Below are 14,819 nucleotides of genomic sequence, written 5' to 3' on the forward strand. Positions count from 1 at the left end.
TTCAGAATTCATTTGTCCGTGCATGAACTAACCAGCTACCAGTCGGCACCACCATCGATTCTAAATCCTAATTTTCTCATTAAAAATTTAGTTTAGGTCTCTATTAATCAATGATGATCACTTGTACGTGATTTTGTATTTTATCAAATGACTTTCCCTTCTTAAACATGTATAAGAAAAATCGTATTTTTAAAGTCACTACTTCTACATGACGTAACATCGTTCCGTATGATCTGCGATGGACGTACACTAACTATTTTAATAAGGATGTAGAAAAACAAAAAAAATGGCTTATTGTGCACGTTTTTATTGTAAAAACTGTCAGAAGAGAAATCCAGAGCTGTCTTTTTTTCGTGTTCCGTCAAATCCTGGAAGGTTAGTTACTTATGAATTCTGTTCGCTCTTTATGTAAAAATAATTTCCATAAAGTTAGTTTCCACGGAGAATAATTCCTAGCATGTCTTCCTATTCTGTATTTTCCTTCATTTAAGTAAAAGGCCATGTGTTAAAAAAATGTCTGAAAGGGTAAAGGTTCGATTTTGTAACTTAATACTATTTATAAGTTACACAGGAGGATTGGAAGTCAACGAGAATAGTGGGAATGACTTGAAGTTTGTTTGAAGTTCAGAAAAGCTCATTTGTGCATGTTATAATGCAGAAAGTTGCAAGTTATATCGCTCCTATTCACTTCTGCATGAAGTTTATTTCTTCTAGCATATAAAACTTTGTCAACATGTACAGGAGATGAAAAAAAGCGTGTACATATTAAAGCGATAAAACCTAAGGTAACGGTTCCTATCGTTCTATGATTTTTTTTAAAAAATTCTCTTAACAGGAAGACTAATTATCGTAGAATTTTAGCAATCATTGTCACACGAAATTTGAACCTTCCTTAAAGTAATTAGCACTCTTTGGATTTTTTTTAAAAGAAATTATTTATGTTGAAAAAAACAACTTAAAAATCACCTTACACAAGCTTGCACGCTTTCCAAGGACAATCTATTTTCCACTGACAAGAGACTGTAAGTATCGTAGACTAGTGGGAATTAATGTAGAACTAAACCGGAACCTTAGTAAAATGAATTTATTTATAATACTAACAGAACCAAACCTGGCCTGCCTAACCTAACTACGAAAGCATACATTGAACCAAATCATAAGTAATCACTAGTTTTGGAAACGAAATGAGTGTAACTAACCTACATGTGCAATATATTCAAAATATTTTACCAACATTTACACATGTGTTACTATAAAGAATAATCCTTTCTCACTGGTGCCACAGGAGGAAGATTTTTGTGTTTCAAATCGCATTTTAATCTATGTGCTTTAGTCCAACCCTACAGAATTGTGGATGTTACTCCTATTATTAATAATAATACATTTTGTTGTTGGAATCATCTAATTATACCTGTAGTTAATATTATTGCTGTAATAGCTCTTGTTGCTGGTCATGTGCTTTGATCTACTAGATGGTATGGGTGATTTTGATTTGTTGACATATTTCCTGTCCTGGTATCTTCTTCAGAAATATGTTGTGTCATAACATTTTTCTTGAAAGCACTCCCGGAAGTAGATTCCATGATCCATTCAATGACAAAAATTGCATTGTTAGTCAGTTGTAGGTTAGGCAGTAAGCTTCAGGGGCTCTTTCTAAAAAATAATGTGGTAAAACTTTGCTTCATATGTTAGGAAGTTTAGTGCAATATCTATAATACTTTTTTATTTGCATTGCCACACACTGTATGGTGCCATAAAAATTAGTTACGATGAGAAATAATGTGAAAATTGAGTAAAAATAATTCAATTGAATGGTGACAAGCTCATAAGATTTTCCGCAATAGTTGAAGGAGCTATCATAGAATGGACCCTTATACATTTGACACTACTTTATTCAACAGATACAGATAGTGATCTAATGCACATTCATTTTCAGTAACTTTTCTTTGTGTTGACACGCTTTGACCTTAGCTCACAAACAACTCTTGCACCATGGAATTTATCTTTTTTGAGTGACATAAAATGCAGAACACTTTGTCTTACATAGTTATATGTTTCTAAAATAATTTTTCATCTTTTATTCTCTCGTAGAGCTGATATATGGTTGGAGAAAATATGGCGAAAGGACTTGAGGCACAAAACATACAAAAGTTACAGAGTTTGTGGAGACAATTTTTCAGAGAAAACGTTTATGAATTCTAATAGAAATAAGTTAGTGCATGATGCATACCCAGATGTAGAACCAAGTAAGTATATTGCATTTCTTATGGAATAACATTGTCATTAGTTATGGCTCATGCATAAGACATTTTTTTTTCCCTTTTCTGCATTAAAAAAATATATGTTTTAGAGATAAATTTCGCTTAAAATATAACACCTAACAACACAATACATTGCTTGAGTATGTTAGAAACAAATGTATTTAATGTTTCACTAAATATTCCAAGCAGGGTGGATAAAAAAGTATATGATTTTCAGCTAAACAGTCCTGTAAAATATTTGAACAGTTTGATTAAAGGAAATAAAATGCACATATTTTTCTGTTTGAGACTGTACATATGTGAACCTACTATGGAAATGTTTGTTGAGTGTGTTAATGATGCTTTAATAATTTCAGAAACTTTTATTCCAGTGAAAGTCTGTAGGACCTCAAAGAGATTATCATACCTTATGCAAAATATATTAATTACTAGTGATTCAATAAATATATATACCTGAATAACAATGTGTTTATTTTCCCTTACATTTGTTATTAGCAATAGAATATAATGTTTAACATTTCCACAGTATGAATACTAAATCATTAAGAGTAATGTACTTACTCTGAAACTGTTCTCTTCTTCTGGAGTATTTCAACATGTAAATTCATTCTTGGTGAAGTTTAACATGTCACCATAGTGAGTGCCCGACCAAGAAACCTATCAGTATATCTATCAATGGTTTGTCTAATGGAATTCCATTAACAATATTATGATAATATTCAATACAGTGGAAATTAATTGATGTAGGGTTTTAAGGATTTCTTATAGTCTTTTGCTCTATATTCCATATGTTTAAATAGCAATATGTTTTAGGTAAGAATTTACAATATAGAGAAAGTCTCCAATTTCGTTAATTTTCGGTATACTAACTAACTTTGGCATCCTAATCACGAATCTTTTGTAAAAAACCGGGGGTCACGTCTGGAAATTGTACATTTTGATGAAAAATTGTTCGTTAGCGCCAAAAACCATCCACGGGTAGCTCCACAAACCATTGACGTTAGCCCCAAAAACCATCCACAGGTAGCCCCACGAACCATCCACGGGTAGCCCCACAAACCATTGACGTTAGCCCCAAAAACCATCCACGGGTAGCCCCACGAACCATTCACACAAGGTTAGGTTAGGTTCCATTAGCACTCATTTCACACCTAAATTCATCGAAAAAAATAGGGATCGTACTAGAATTGAACATCATAAATCATTTTCTTGTAAAATAACGGCGTGGTTGGACACAATGACAGGAGATTACATTTTTGTTCGTAAAACTACGCATATACACCTACAGGGTGACAAGAAATAACCCGTACTAATGTTTGTGATCATAAATTTATTAAACCAAAACAATTGAGCAAAACAATACTGAAGAACAATGACACGGGACCTTAGGAACAAGATGTTCAGCCGGTTTCGAAGTGGCCTCCCTGGGCGGCGATACAGAGGTCCAAACGGTCTTTGAAATTTTGGGCGATGGGGCGCAGGTCCTCGGGCGACAATCGGTTCCACTCATGACGCAGCGATTGCTTCAGCGACTCCAAACTGTGGTGGCGTTTAGCACATACCCTGGCCTTAAAATCGACCAGACACTGTAGTACATTGGGTTGAGATCCGGCGAGTAGGGTTAAAGTGGGATCCGAAACACTATGGGTCTCCACCGGGTATCGAACCCATACATGAGTTAAAAAAATTGGTGTACAAAGTAATTCCGCTGGTTCCCATCTTACGGGCCCCATGAAGTGTAATATCCTTCAACGTGGGTCCCCGACTGAAAAAGGTTGAGATCCACTGCTCTACAGCCCTGGAAGGGCCTTGGCCTATCAACTGACTGCCAGTCTGCCTCCCACAACCCTATCTAGAGGTGTGGAGATCTTCAACCAGTAATGGGGTGACGTGGAGTCAGCACATCGAACCCTCAGCTGTTATAGGAGATTTCCCAGACTGGGTTATGCTACTCACTTGTAGGTCCCCAATTTTCTTAGGATGGTGGTTAAGTTTGGAAAACAAGTACTGACTATACGTATATATATCTTTTATTTCAGTATATTTCATACCTACAAGCCGCCAGCCGATTTGTAATGGTTTCGTTAGATGAATAGCGCTAATGTTCCATCAGTAGTTTTTAATATACGTTTTATGATTTATTCTTATTTCCTGAGTCAAAACCTTCGAATCCTGTCATTTTTCCCCTGGCAATTTCAGCATCAAATCTCCCCCCTCTCAGGGTACTCCACTGATATCAATTGCAGAGAAAGTGGATGCATTTGTCTTTCGTTTTATGAGGCCATAGACAGATGAATGGAATTTTCTACGTTGGTAAATCAGAAGTGTCTACATCTTGAGATTGAATATGGTACACAAGGGAGAAAAATATGGTACACAAGGGAGAAAATTACAGTGACGGCACCAGAAACAATTGCTGATATTAAGTGTGCTGTATCCTGCAGATTGCCATCCACGTTAAACTTTGCAGCAATTGTTATGAAGAGAAAGAGACAATTTGGGAAATGTTGCAACATGGCTCGAGCGCCCTTTAGAACACTTTGGGTAGCGCAATGATCCGCTCACCCCACCCTTCCATTCCTGCTAATAATTCGGACATATCTCGTAAGGTCGTAGTATTTATTTTATTTAAGTGCATAAAATGTACCATCGTTCAGTTAATGCAGGGGTCCTGGGTTTGAATCCCTGTTAGAGCTTTCTTTGTGTCAATTTTTCATAGCATCGTCGCGATTAGCCTAAAATTGAAAAATGCGACGCTAAATAAACAACGACGAGGGAGGGTAAAACACATTGATCTACGAACAAAGTAATCGCTGTAGAGTGTACACAAGATACAATCGCGATTTGCCCAAAATGTCAGAAAAGCAACGCATAATAGGGAGAATACGAAATAAAAATACTTATTACCACAGATAATACACGGACCATTTTTCATGCACAGCGGAATGATTTACGTTCTGTAATTTCAGGAACTTGAAATTATTTTCCTATGTTGTGCTTCTGGGCTACTAATTCTGTATATCTCGTAACTTAGATGTTGAAATCATTCAAACGTAACATGCATTAACTGAACAATGGTATTTATCCTTGTAGAACATTTTTATGCACTTAAATAAAATAATTAATACGACCTTACGAGATATGTTCCGAATTATTAGCAGAAAATAAAAGCAGGAATGGAAGGGTGGGGTGAGCGTATCATTGCGCTGAGAAGCATTCAACTGTCAATGCCAAGAGTAAGATATGATTGGCGGAGAGGTTGCTATGACAACGCTTTACGTTTCGAAACAGCCGTAGGGTGGCTCTACATGCTCGGTTTGGTATACGCACAGATTACAAAGGAGAGATAGGAAGTAAGCGATCTTACAAATCTGTGGTATCATAGTGAAATATCGAAGGATTACTGGATGACATAGGATGAATCGGATGATGCTGAGGGTGTAGTGCTCACTACAGCTACTAGTTCGCGGCACCATTGGCACTGAATTGGGAATTATATTTCGAAAATTAAATAATTAAAATTAATACTAAGAAATATAAATTAATAGAAAATGTATAAAAATTTTTCCATGCCATAAGTGATACAAATTGTCCTTTATTGTACTTTGTAAAATTACTGGTGTAAGATCATGAGTGAGTTCGATTCTGGTTTCTTTATCAAAACAATATGGATGCAATGTTCACGGCGAGATAATTTGTATTGAATTAGATTTAATTGAAAGGAAATGAATAACATGCCACTTTAGTACTCCTGAAAAACTTGAAAGGTTAGTAGTTTTATGGGAATGATAACTCTTAAATCTTGTCTAATTTATTTTGATGTGTGGGTAATGATTTTCGGAAGCAAGTGAAGTAGAACTTCATAAGTTTTTTCAATTTTTTGCCTCAAAGGACGAATGAAAGTTATATATTGTTACGATACATGAAATAATTTCTACATATTGATAAAATTTCAACAACAAAAATTCGTTCAAATTGGTTTCATAGTAATTACATTTTACACGATCAAAGTTACGAGTGCAAGGGAGAGCATATATGGATCTATACAGGGTGACTGGTAATTAGATGTATTCCCTGAAAGGGGTTAAAGTAGAGACAATTTGCAATAAATTTGAACGTATGATACCCCATCCGAAAATTAGTAGTTTTCGAGATAATCGAGTTTCTATTGTTTTTTCTAAAAATGACAATTTTCACAAAAAAGATGAATTGAGAAAAAACTGATAATTGTAGGGAACTTATTTAAGCGTTTTCTGATAGCTAACAAACAAGTGGTTCGTTTAAAAAAAAGTTTTTTCCAAATAACAATCGGGGGATCGAGCTGGGCAGTCATCATGCTGATAAATCATGTCACGTCTTGTAGCTAGAGGCACATCCTCCAACAACATTGCCATCCCGTTCCGCAAAAAATGTTCATAAGTGATGCCATTTAAGATTTGGGGCAGGAAAAATGGCTCGATGAAATGATTGTTGATTACGCCCATCCATACTTCTGCCTGGGCGTGCGACAGTGGCTGGATGAAAAGTACCCAAAGAAATGGATTGGCCGAGGTGGACCGATTCCCTGGCCGGCTTGATCCCCCGATTTGACGCCTTGCGACTTTTACATTTGGAGCCACATGACAAGGCACCGGTAAACTCGCAAGAAGAGCTCAGGGAGAGGATCTTAACAGCTGGTCAACACGTCAAGGCCAACATCACATCACGAGTTAAGAAACCAAATGACCCGTAAAAACCTGCGTGCCTGCATTCGTAACGGAGGTGCCCACTTTGAGCAAGACGTGTAATGTTCTTTAATTGTATTGTTCATTGATTCCATACACATGAAGATGAATGAAGTATTATTTCTTGTACACAAATGTAAATGTTAGCAACATTTGTACCTTGTTGGATAGCTGATGACTCAAGGAAGTAATTTAAGTAATTTGTACGCTTCGTGTCATACCATTTTTGTTATTAATACGTTGCCAAGTAAACTAAGAGTGCATTTTTTATCATCACTTGTAAGTTTAGACCCACCCGGTACTTACATGTGATTGTTATTTGGAAAAAACTTTTTTTTAAAGGAACCACTTGTTTGTTAGCTATCAGAAAATGCTTAAATAAGTTCCCTACAATTATCAGTTTTTTCTCAATTCATCTTTTTATGTGGAAAATTGTCATTTTTAGAAAAAACAATAGAAACTCGATTATCTCGAAAACTACTAATTTTCGGACGGGGTATCATATGGTCAAATTTATTGCAAATTGTCTCTACTTTAACCCCTTTCAGGGAATACATCTAATTACCAGTCACCCTGTATATATTTGTAAATAATTAATCTGTCGTTAGCTAACACATTTTTTTGTACTGAATTGTGGAATCATATTCACAGTACCTTTTTTAAAAAGTGCTACAATAATGTACGTAGTATACAAGGAAGAGTAGAATTTGCAGATAATGTTTTATATTCACTGTAAGTGAAGTTAACTAGTTCTCGTATACAGTGCACAATCGAATCAGGTTACGGAAACTTGGGTAACGGCTCCGATTGTTTTATGATTTTTTCAAATTCTCTTAGCAGGATTTGATTTGATTTAGTCCGTTCATTTGATCATCCATGGTACAAAATGTGGCCGCGGTGGCTCAGTCGGTAACGCGTCTGACTACCATGCTCAAGGTCCCGGGTTCGATCCCCGGCCGGTTCAAATCCGGGAACTTTTCTAACGGTGGAAGCGGCCCCGGCGCCTACCCAGCATCGAATAACATGGGTACCTGGGGGAAACCCTGGGGGGTAAAGGCGGTCAGGGGCGTGATGCTGATCACATCACCCCCACTCACGACCGGATCAAGAAAGTGTGGGGCGTTATCCCCACACCCCCTATACGCCTTCATGGCGTGGTGCTATGCACAGGGGAACACTTTACCTTTTTTTATGGTACAAAATGTACAATGATATTGAACAGGTCATTCTTATAAATTAGTATAAAAAATTATAAGGTTATGCTACATAAATTGTAAAACAATGCTAATACAAGTAACATTTAAAAAAAAAAATAGTTACACTGCTACAGCAAACAATGCTAAAGATGAAAACAGTACAAATTGTAGTTATAAAAGAACAGTTACAGTTGGTACATGATGAAAAACAGGACAAGATCTCAATTAATACATGTTGAAGGACTTTCATATGTATATCAAAAATAGCAATAAAATATACTCTTTCTTTACATATTAAAATCCATGATTCAAATGTCTATCAAAATTTAAACATTAGGAACTCTATTATATCATAAAATAAGTTTGACATCAATAAGAAGACTAATTATTGTAGAATAATGCATTATCGATGCATAATTTTCATTTCTAATGTTAAACTAAAGTTCAATTCTGTATTTACAGTAAACACACTAAAATATCTGAGATTTGCTTCTTTGTTAAGTTAAATGTGAGATAGTATGTATATATTTTGTGTTAATACATAATTCTTAATTGCAGGTGAGCAATATTATTCACAAGAACTGTTTATACGTAACACACCCCAAGTTGGTGAACAGAGTGAATTGAGTTGTGAAGACATGTTGCAATTTCTATGCAAGAAGTTTTGTGCCAGGTGATTTTGATTTAAGCAATGTAGATTAGAACAAAAATGCTGGTAATACAGTAGTTAGCAAACAAACCCTCTTCAAATCAGATTCAAACACTAATTTGATCCTACCACGTCGAGGTTGCAAGCTCAGCTGTATAGAACAAGAGAACACGTGAAAGGCATCAAAATACCTTCTCAGGATGTAATGTGAAAGAGAAAACAAACAAGTGGAGATTATATGTGATGTATTTTAAGTGATGTTTCTCTTGTGATATTCTTTTTTAATTTAAGTTGAATATTTTTTCAATATATACACACATTATGTATTTTCATGCATACCAGTATGTCAAGATTTTCACTGTTAATAAAATAGAAACCTCATGAAAATGTGTTTCTTTATCATCCTTTAGATTACCTGCATGAATTTGTTTATAGTGACTTGAAAAATTGTTGCTAGGTACTAAAGTATTTGAAAAGTGTAGAGTGTTGTTCGAGGCCATTTTCCTATTAGCTACAATTTGTTTCATGCACATATTTTACGTGAATTTCAAATCTAGATCATTTATATTGTGGATATATGTGTGTCTGTGAATTGTTCTAAATGTATGTATATGTAAACTTCATCTTGCATTTAAAATGTGTGTCATGTGTTGACAACATCATGTCTTGTTTTTTGATTGATTGAATTGTTGTTTTAAGTCCACTTTAAGCACATTAAGCTTAATCAGGACTGGACCTACAGTTTAAAGTGACATCCAAACCAGTGTACCTTCATCGGGTATCGAACTTGGGACACTTATCATGACATGTGCTTTCATAAAAATGTTAATTGTTTGCATATGTGGTTTACATCCACAGTTGTAATATGTTTAACTGAGAACTTCACCATGAGATTAAGTTTATGAAATGCATTTCTTACTTTCCCAATGTAGAAGCTTTGGTTGTAACCCCACAGAAACTGTCAATGTTGTCGAATATGTGTTGTATGTAACTCAGACATACAAATATAATTTTTGCAGAAAACACAAACTGTGAAATAACACATTGCACTGAGCATTTTTAATGTATCTGAAAGGTGTGAGTTGCATATTCAAACCATGTTTTGTCACAAACTGATGGGAAATGAACTGAAAAATGCAAAATAAGCTCTTGAGGACAAAATATAGTGCTTATTTACTGACGCGACACTTTCTGAAGGTAGAATTATTTTAGAAGTTATGCACTGGCACAAGTGAACAAACATTACATTAAGAGTTATATATTACAGCTTTCACATTGTCTGAATTGGAAATATTTTGTTTACAGATCGTTGGTTAGTCGGTTTTGTGTTTTTCTCCCATGACAACTGTGACATTTGTGCGCCACTGTCCGGGAATATGGAATGACTTTTACAGCGGGAGAAATCTGGCAGGGCACCATTCTCCCACTTCTTTATGTCTCTGCGAGCATTCTCAGGTGAGGCCGCATGGGGGGAGAGGCAAGGCAAATGGGCAGAAAACATGCACGGGATCTGTACATGGGAGGATGATGGTTTTGTCGTCCGAAACCCAACCACCTAGCCGAGGCTGGCCTCTCTCTCTCCGGAGAACTGTAAACAATTAAGAGTTGCCAGAAGCAAGGACGTTAACATAAGACAGAAAATTACCAACTGTTGAAAAAAAACATTCTATATTCAATTTATGACATAAGCGTGGAGCAATAAATAACGTAATATCCAATGAGGACAAAATAATATAACCTGCAATTGAAAAAATACTCTTGTTTGAATTTTGTTATTTAGCATAGCTTTCTTATACTTTTGGCAAATCACGACGATGAGAATTAGTGATGATATAATGAAATTGATGAAGGACATTCACAAAGAACACCCATACCCAGGCCGGGATTCGAACCTGGGACTTCTGACTCATAATGCGGTATGCTAGACATGGAAGTCGGCCGAAATTCGTCATTTAAACTCACATTACTAGTAGAGATTTGATTGATTGATTTGCTTTATTTTACTTCACTTCTTGTTCCACTTTTGGCTAATTTGCGAAGATGGGGATGAGTGATATGATGAAATAGACGAATGGACACTCACAAAACATCCATGCCAAGGCCAGAATTCAAACCCTGGGCCCCTAGCATGATGTGGTAACCACTGCACATGGGGGTCGGCTACTACTGTAGTAGAGAAAATTTGTGACCTATCGCTCCTCCACGTTGGTTCACCACAGCCGCCACTACACAGGAATAAACTTAATACTCTGATAACTACATAAATGTGGTACTAGACACGAAAGGTTTATTTTGTGCAATAAGTATACTTTCAAAAAATCAAATTTAAGGTTTTATTCACAATTTTAACACTGAAATGCCACTTTATATACTGATTTTGATTCTACTCGGTAGGGTGTCTCTGACTGCCACACAGGATACCAGTGTTCAATTTCATGGGTGGGTGATCAAAGGTTGCAATTTTTAAGGACTTGTCCCTGCATTAAACGATTCGGGGGCTCACCCAGTCTCAAATAAAGGAGTACGTGGGGGAAAGCGGGGGTAAAGGTGGCCAGAGCATGGTGCTGATTGCATCAACTCCAATATTGGCCAAGATCGAGAATATGTGTGCCCCACATGCCCTAAAAGTGCCTTCATGGTACGGTGCTATATACCCGTGGAATGCTACCTTTCATAATAAATTCACAAATATGTATGTGTGTGCGGCCTCTGTGGCGCAGTGGTTAGCACATCGTGATGTGACGTCATGGATTCCTGGTGCGAATCTGACAAGGGCTTGGGTGTTTGTGAGTATTCATTCAATAATTTCTATCATCACGCATTCCCATCTTCGTGAATAGCCATAAGTAGCAGAGAAGTAAATTAAAACAAATCATATCAATCAATCAATATGTATGTGTGGGGGTGTGAATTAAAATCTTCCTCCACCAACCAGTCTCAAATTATTCGGAATCTCTTTCTTAGCCTATAAGGTTCCAATACTTGTCGACGATTTTCATCTTACATATTATTTATTTGGGGATTTTTGCAGTTTTTCTCATGCCTATCGCCTTAGACAAATATTTATAGGTTTCTACCTTCTTCTCCTTCTTTTTTTGGGGAAGGAGTCTTGCTAGCCAGTTCTCGTCCTATTCTCGATATTTTCTAATAATAATTTGGACATTTCTCGTAACTTTAACACAGCATATCTACAAACACAATATGAGTAAATGAGAAATGCTGATTTTTTAAGACATTTTTTCTTTCGGTTACTTCCGATCTTCTGCATTTGACAGAGAGCTCTTAGCTCAAACACAGCAAATCGTAAGTGACTGAAGAAAAAAGGATGCCTAAAAATCATCATTGTTCAAATTACTCCTATTGTGTTTGTAGATATCATACGAGAAATGTCCAAATTATTATTAGAAAATATCGAGAATAGGACGAGAACTGGCGAGTTATTGCATGGGAACACCTTCAACTGTCACAATTGAAGTAGGATGCAATTGGTGACCTGGTTACTGTGACAACGATATGAACGCATGGATCTGATTGGCAAATAGGTTGCCATGACAACGAACTAGTTTTCACTACAACTACCAGGTGGCTCTGCATGCTACACTTTGTGACGTCATTGTGTTCGCAAAATTTACATGGGAAGCATAAGAAGTGACCAATCCTGTTTATTCTTGGTATCAACTCATAATGTAATGTAACTGGCATCACGGTGACTGAGAGACACCTAATATATTTCATTATATAAAACTATATTTTCATTCATTTTAAGTAATTTATTTGTTTCATGTTCTTCTTACATATATTTTGAAGTACTTGAAAGGAAACCAATTCAAAAATATATAATACAAATTTGAAGACAACTCATATAAAATGCAGCATTTTTTACAAATATAAATAATCCTTTTTATTATATATTTCGTAAGATTTATTTTTATTATTAATTTTCAAAACATACAGTTTAAAATAAAAATGAAAATTATGAAAGAATATGAATTTATAAACTAACATTGTGGAGATCCAATGCTTTTGTTTTTTGGAGCGTATAGTTTTTCCTATTAGGAAGTAATATTAATAACCATTTTCTTCTCATGCAAACTGGTAGTGAAAAATATAGTTTGTATTAACGTAGAATATACATGTATATCACAATAATCTGCGAAGACAGAAAACTGATTTTAACAAATGCAGGTACAATTTCAATCACTTATTTTAACAAAGCAATACTGACATATATTTCTGATGCATTTCAGGCAGATTGGCCTGCTATGCTTCTTGCAAGGGTATTTTGTTCTCCATTTAAGTTTTGGTGGACAATAAGTGCATGATTTTCTAAAATCAAATAATTTGGGAACATCATGTGGCACGATTTGTGATATTTAATAAAAATAGTCAAAGCAAACACAAGGTTTGCCAGGAAAAGTTCCATAACTGGTATCATACGTCTCTGAGAAGGACCAACAACTTTGTCACGATAAAAATTCAGGTCAGATAATGATAGAGGCGAGAGATATTCACTGCATGTAGAGAACAATCCAACTCGAATGTACAGGGAGGAAGAGAGCAATACCACGTCAGGGGGGAGAGGGATGGATGTGAGAAAAAACAAAACAAGATGTCTCTCAGACGTATGATACCAGTAGAGGGTTAAAAAATTGGTGAAGCTGAATTGTAAGAAGCTGTTATTTCTTTGACTGGAATGGATTTATGCACATAAGTATTTTTATTTTTGCTAAGAAGTAAAATATAATTCTCTTCTCTTAGTGAAAACTTGACTTTGATTTTGGACCAACAAACGAACAGAGATATTACCCATACCCTGAGAGGCATCACATAAATGCTGCAAGTCTTCATGTGACCATTTTTCTTAGTGTTTGAATTGAATCATATTCTTTTGACTAAAGAAATGTGTCAAGATTTTGGTGCATTAACATGGGGCTCAAAATATGTTGTTTTGTTAGTGTTTATTTTTGTGTGTTCGTGAAGTGTAACTGATTTGTAATTTTGATTAAAATTCTGTGCTAGAACAAAATGGATAAGAAAATATTGAGAAGTGCAAGTAAACCGTCAGTTGAGGAGAATTAATCTCCAGTGCAGTCAGTTACTGTAACAGCGGACCTGCTTACATCATTACAGATTATGTTGGAGGAAAGTACAAGGGCTATGGAAATCAAAATGCAAGAAAACTCCAGTTCTCTGGAATCTAAAATTCAGGATAACATTAGAGAGAACTCCAGCAATCTGGAAGCTAAAATTCAGAAGAATGTAACCATGCTGGAATGAAGCTTGAACTTAAGGTTAGAGGAAAGTGGTAGAAATCTGGTTGAAGCGGGACAAAACTCAGAAGAGAAGTTTTCAGTAGTTTATTCGTAGCTCACAGAATCTGCTTTGGAGATGGGACAGAGGCTGGAGAATTTGACTGCAAAAACGGAAGAAAATCAACAGAAGATAAAAGAAAGCCTCCAAACAGAGTCTTATGCCAGACTTGTGAAACAAACTCTCAACAAGTGCAATCAAACATGCAGAAAAAAATTACCCTGTTGAGAGGAGAGGTTGAACAATCACAGGGAAACTTCCACAAGGTAATTACCAAAGAACAGAGAAATTTCAGGAATGAAGTATTTGAAAAGGTGAATCACCAGGTACCTTTTGTTACAGATAACTACCATTAACAAGAAAGTGACAAAGAAACTTGCTTAGAATATAAAAGAAAGAAAGGGATACAGAAAAGCCGACGAAGAATGAATGAAAACAGTTGAAACTAAACAAGGCAAATTTTCCTCAGATGTTGGTCACATCTGTAGTGAAATTGCTCATATTTCTACCAAGCTGAATAGGTTGCAGATACAGATGAACTCTGATTATCCTCAAATCCACCGTGTAGATGAAGGTTCTGGAAGATCAACATTTTATCCCATCAGATGATGCAAAGAAAAATCCAACGGAAAAAAAAGAGGTACAAGAATATGAACGAATACAGCTTTTCAGATAGTGA

This window comes from Lepisma saccharinum, chromosome 19 (assembly GCF_977018435.1).
Source record: "Lepisma saccharinum chromosome 19, izLepSacc3.1, whole genome shotgun sequence".
In the NCBI taxonomy this organism is placed as follows: domain Eukaryota; kingdom Metazoa; phylum Arthropoda; class Insecta; order Zygentoma; family Lepismatidae; genus Lepisma; species Lepisma saccharinum.